Genomic DNA, 6,554 nt, shown 5'->3' with positions numbered 1-6,554 from the left:
GGCATGGATTTGATGCAGCCTCATGCCGGGGAGTCCATGAGTAGTAATGTGGGATCTTTCATGCCGTTACTTTTGTTTTCAGCACCTTTCTATAGATACATCCTCGATAGTGGGCAGGTTGCTGTAGATGATTCATTGGGCAGTTTTGACTACCCATTGGGGAGCATAATGGACCAGGTGGTATCCACTACTTTTGTAGGATTTTCCTTTCAAGAGCATTGGTGTTTCCATACCAGGCTCTGATTCAGCCAGCCAATATCCTCTCCACCACGCATTATTCCCAGTCTACTTTCTGTCATTTCCTAGGGACTTCTTTCCATTTTCATTTATAAACAGTTTTGTGTCATGGTTTGTCAACGCTGAACACTTGCAACAAGTCAAAACTCACCAACGTATCCATTTTCTGAGGAAGCTGAAGAGAGCTGGACTGTGTATATTCACACTCACTCCATTCTATGTGCAGATGTGCAGTAGACAACGTCACTGTTTAGTATGCAAACTGCCTGGCGACTTTACAATAATCAGACAAAACTTATAAGGATATATTTTCATAAACCAAAACAAGATTCAGCACTCCGATAAGACGTGCAAATCCAATGAGGCATACACAGCACTAAAGTTAAATGACCCAGAAAAATGAAGAAATTATCGCTATACTTTCCATGGAAAACATCTCCATGATCTGAGCAGACTAGATGTTGTTGAGGAAGAATCGAACGCCTGGCTCAGAGTTGCAGTCTCTTCCCATTGTACATTGAGCTGAGAAAAAAATAGAGGGCTATGGGTAACCCTAGGTAATTTCTAAGGTAAGGACATGTTTGGCACAGCTTTGTGGGCCAAAGGGCCTGTATTCTGCTGTCAGTTTTCTATGTTTCTCAGAAACAGAAGGTTCCTTTGGCAATACAGGACCAGGTGCTTAACACACACACAAATAAACAAATCAAAAGTACATAGAAAACAAAAATACATTAGCGGAAGACCAATCGATTTGAAGAGAGAAAGTGAGCTTCGCACAGGTCAGGGAGAAAAGTTTTTAAAAAGTGCATTTGGTGGAGCTCAGCGCATTAGCGATAGAACGAGCAATTCATAGGGAAAGAGAGCTCAGCACAGGTCGGAGAGAAAGGTTTCAATAAAAAGGAGTGTTTCATGGGGCTCGATGCATTAGAATAGTGGATAATGAATAATGAATGCGAGGACAGTTTTCTGTTCTGGGTGTGAGATGTGGGATGACCGGGAGACTTCCAGCCTCCCTGATGGCCACATCTGCACCAGCTGCATCAAGCTGCAGCTCATCAGAGACAGGGTTAAGGAACTAGATCAGCAGCTCGATGACCTTTGGCTTCAATGACCTTCGGCTTGCGAGTGGGGAGCTAATAGAAGATACAGGCAAGTACACACCAGGGCTACGGGAGGCAGATAAGTGGGTGACCATCAGGAGAGGGGTGGGAGGGCATCAGGTAAATGGAGAGCAGCCCTGTGGCTATCCCCCTTAACAATAAGTACTCCATTTTGAGTGCTGTTGGGAGGGACTATCTACCTGGGGAAGCAACAGTGGCTGTGTCTCTGGCACTGAGTCTGGCTCTGTGGCTCAGAAGGGTTGGGAATGGAAGAGGAGGGCATCATTAATAGAGGACTCTATAGTTAAGGGGACAGACAGGAGATTCTGTGGATGCAAAAAAGAAACAAGGCCGATAGTTTGCCTCCCAGGTGCCAAGATTCGTGATGTTTCTGAGTGTGTCCACAATATCCTGAAATGGGAGGGTGGTACCATATTGGTATCAACAACATAGGTAGAGAAAGGATGGAGGTCCTGAAAGCAGAATACAGAGAGTTAGGAAGGAAACTGAGATGCAGGACTTCAAGGTAGTAAACTTGAGATTGTTGCCTGTGCCACACGACAGTGAGTATAGGAATAGAATGAGGTAGGAGGATAAATGCATGGCTGAAGGATTGGAGCAGGGGGCAGGGATTCAGATTTTTGGATCATTGGGACCTCTTTAGGGGTAGGTGTAACCTGTAAAAAAAGGATGGGTTGCACTGGAATCTGAGGGGGACAATATCCTGGCAGGGAGGTTTTCTAATGTTGTTGGGGAGCGTTTAAATGAGATTTGCAGGGGGGTGGGAACCGAAAAGAAAAGGCAGAGGATGGGGAGGTTGGAGCACAAGTAGAGATAGCTTGTAGGGAGTTTGTGAGGAAGGATAGGCCGTTGTTAGAGCAAAGATGCACTCGGTCTGATAGTTTGAGGTGTGTCTATTTTAATGCAAGAAGTGCCATAAACAAGGCAGATGAACTTAAAGCGTGGATCAATACGTGGGTGGAAATGTGACGTGGTGGCCATTACAGACAGTTGGATGTCTCAGGAGCAGGAACGGCTGCTGAGCGTGCCAGACTTTAGATATTTCAAAAAGAACAGAGGGTGAGGCAAAAGAGGTGGGGGAGTGGCACTGCTAGTTAGGGATAGTGTCACAGCTGCAGAAAAGGAGGATGTCATGGCTGTAGAAAAGTAGAAAGTCATGGAGGGATGGTCTACTGAGTCAGTGTGGGTGGAAGTCAGAAACAGGATGGGGTCAGTAACTCTACTGGGTGTTTTATAGACCCCTCCCCCAATAGTAACAGTGATATGTAAGAGCAGATAGGGAGGCAGATTCTGGAACGGTGCAATAATAATAAGGTTGTTGTGATGGGAGATTTTAGCTTCCTGTCAGGGTGCTGGAGCAGGGATCCAATCACAGACCCAGTACTGTGCACACAGTGATATTAATTGAGTAACAAATCCCGAGGTGCAAACAAAGTTGGCGTCAAAGTTCAAGCAGAGATCAAAACATCCAGAGAAATCCAAAAACCAGAATCGAGAAACAGGCAAAGTCAATATTCAGATGAATGGAGTACAGATACAAATGCTGGAATGGCTCAGGAAAATTCACTGGCACTATCAGGCAATGAACAGGTGAAAACTCAGGACAAAAACACACTGAGCAATAAAAAGAGAGGCAGATGATAGATGGAGCACAATGAGTCAGAAGTGGCAGCAAAACAGGTAAAAACGAGAAACAGGTGAGAGGCGGAGTACTGAGTAATACGGGCTGGAGTAGAGCAGGTGCAGGGACAGGAGCAGATGGGGATTGATAACAAACAAGAGCACATGGCAATACAAAGCCACAGACTGACAGCTAGGGGGAAACTCACACAAAAAGACAAAGTTCAACTGGAGGTACTGACACTTTCCTAATATTGACTGGCATCTCTTAGCGCAAGGGGTTTGGATGGGGTGGAGTTTGTTGGGTGTGTTCAGGATGGCTTCCTGACGCAATATGTAGCTAAGCCGACTAGATGAGAGGCTGTACTTGATCTGGTATTGGTCAAGTATCGGAGCTATGGTGGGAGAACATTTTGGAGGTATTGACCACAACTCTATCTCCTTCACCATAGCACTGGAGAGGGATAGAAGCAGACAATTTGGGAAAACATTTAATTGTGGTAGGGGGAGATGTGATGCTATTAGGCATGAACTTGGGAGCATAAAGTGCGAGCAGATGTTCTCAAGGAAATGCATGGCAGAAATGTGACAAATGTTCAGGGAAAATTTGCATGGGGTTTTGCACAAATATGTTCCATTGAGGCAGGGAAGGGATGGTAGAGTAAAAGAACCACGGTGCACAGGTATGTAGAAGAAAAGAAAAGCTTACGAAAGGTTCAAGAAACCAGGTACTGTTAGAGCTCTAGAAAATTACAAGGTTGCTAGAAGGAGCTTAAGAGTGGAATTAGGACAAGCAGAAGGGGTCATGAGAAGGCCTAGGTGAGCAGGATTAAGAAAAACTTCTACAAGAATGTGAAGAGCAAGAGGAGCATATAGACATTAAGAAAGAGGATATGCTGGAGCTTTTGAAAAGCATCAAGTTAGATAAGTTACTGGGACCAGATGAGATATACCCCAGGCTACTATGGGAAGCGAGTGAGAGATTGCTGAGCCTCTTGCATTTATCTTTGAGTCATCAATAGGTACGGGAGAAGTACTGGAGAATTGGAGGGTTGAAAATGTTGTTCCCTTGTTCAAGAAAAGGAGTAGAGGTAAAACAGGAAATTATAGACCAGTGAGTCTTACTTCAGTGGTGGGCAAATTGTTGGAGAAGATCCTGAGAGGCAGGATTTATGGGCATTTGGAGAGACATAATCTGATTAGGGATATAGTCAACATGACTTTGTGAAGGGCGGGTCATGCCTTATGAGCCTGATTGAATTCTTTGAGGATGTAACAAAGTCCTTCCATAAAGGTCAGAGCAGTGGATGTAGTGTATATGGATTTCAGTAAGGCATTTGATAAGGCTCCCCATGCAAGGCTTCTTCAGAAAGTAAAGAGGCATGGGATCCAAGGAGACCTTGCTTTGTGGATCCAGAATTGAATTGCCCACAGAAGGCTTCCTTTTCTCTTGTGGTCCACTCTCCTCGCTCATCCGATTTCCTCTCCAGCCCTTTACCTTTCCCACCCACCTGGCTTCCCCTATCACCTTCCAGCTCTCCTCCTTCCCCTTCACCCAGCTTTTTTTTATTCTGGCATCTTCGCCCATCCTTCTCAGTCCCGAAGAAACGCCGACTGATTGTTTCCACAGATGCTGCCTGACCTGCTGAGTTCCTCCAGATTTTTGTGTGTGTTGTTTTCCATACCAGTGCCTCAGGTATATTTTCTGCTTCCTTGCCCCTCTTCCATTACACAATCTACCAAAGTTGAGAGAATACTCATCAAATCTCTCATTCTCCGCTTACCAACACCAAAGACAAGCTTCCCTCCTCTCTATCTTCCGCCCCATGACATTAGCTAGATAGCCATCTGTAATTTCAGAAATATCTATCGTTCTCAACTCACAACGAAATTCATGATCGTCCCCAAAAGAATTCCTGTGACTACCGTGCACTGGTACACTGCCGTCTCCTCCTGCAACCGCTCCCTTTCTGTAAGAAGCGCCCCCTGCACCGGCAGGGGATGCCACGTCTGCATTTTTACCTGCTTCTTCCCTACCATCCTGAAAAAGCCACACACTCAGTCTGGGTGAAGCAGCGGTGGCGTGCACCTCGCCTAGATTCGCTTACTGCCCTCAACACTCACAGTGATGCCTGCTTAACACGGCGAGGGCATCGCCGTTTGCAGATTACTTTCATTTGCCACCTCTTTAATTCCACATCCCCCTCCCAAACTGAATTCTGCCCCTGGCTTTCCGCCCTTCAGCAACGAAACCCAGAGAAGCTTGTTCTCTTTCTTCCATAAAGTTTCCAGTTCCGTTCCTCCCTCCATATTTGCCTCTGTCACATTCACACTCGCCTTCTCCACCGACCTGCAGCTAACACTGCCAAAGAGCTTCATTCACACTCTCCTGGACTTTCCCAAGCACTGACCACGCCGCTGCTGCTTTGCACCCCCTTCCTCTCCCCCTCCCGATCTAAACATTTAAAATTTCTAACTCTTCTCAGTTTTAATTTACCTGAAACATCAAATCTATCTCTTCCACGGAGTCGAATTAAGGACCACGATGCTGACAATGGTAGACGATTGGTCGGGGGAGTTTAGGACCCGGGGAAGCCGAGGTGTTCAGGACCCACCATCCATGGTTTATCATGAATCCGCTGAACCCTCAGAAAAGCCAGTTGTTTCAGTCTTGATAATTTCACAACATATTTCTTTTCCGTTGACGGCTGTAGTTCATATTAATTTTGAATATTAATACTATTTTAATGTACTACTCACACATTTATTTTTGCACCGATTTTATTTATAGTCTCATTGAAGATTTACAGTTGCTGAATTTCATGATTAAGTGCGACCGATACAGCTCCGACCATTGTCGGCGGAGTATCTACCCCTCAGCCCCTGGGCACCGCTCCTGACGCCTGTTTCCGAACCCGACCCACTTAGAGACCTGGAATGGAACCGGGGCAGATTCTCAGCCAGTTTTTATCCCCGGTCCAAAAAAGAGGATAAAGATTCTCCGTGAATTTATTCCCAGAGTAAGCGTGCAGATGGGACTTGGTCTCCGCGTTGTAAAATGACACCGTTCCGGCTTCGTAACTGAGATAAACTCCAACCCTCCCGGGGATGGGACCGGCAGGGAGACCGGATGGGGGTGTGGTGAGAATGTAAAATCTGTCACGCCGTCTCCAGGTAATCCAGAATCCATTCTCAATCATTAGCTTGATGTCTCCTTTCCTCTCCACAGACTCTGCAGCGACTCCCAGACCCCAGTGCTGCCACTCTGACACCTCCCAATAATGCCTGCCCGAGGTGAATCCCTCCGTTCCCAGCACATAGGACCGACTTGTAAACCTCTTTCCGGTGTCAGGGAGGTCACTCCAATACCCGGTCCATCTCACACTCTTTAAATCTGGGAGTACTTCAAGCTTCGGACCGGCTGTTTCCATATCCAGGGTCACAGGGACTGGAGAGGGAGGGGGAGGGGGAGTGAGGGGGAGGGGGAGTGGGGGGGAGAGACACAAAATTAGAGAATCCTTGGAGATCTGATTACGGAGCGACGGCGGAGGAGATTCGGATAGCGTGGCTTCTCTC

Source organism: Hypanus sabinus, chromosome 5 (genome assembly GCF_030144855.1).
Source record: "Hypanus sabinus isolate sHypSab1 chromosome 5, sHypSab1.hap1, whole genome shotgun sequence".
NCBI lineage: Eukaryota > Metazoa > Chordata > Chondrichthyes > Myliobatiformes > Dasyatidae > Hypanus > Hypanus sabinus.
The sequence above is the reverse complement of the archived record's forward strand: the minus strand, read 5'-3'. Positions refer to the sequence as shown.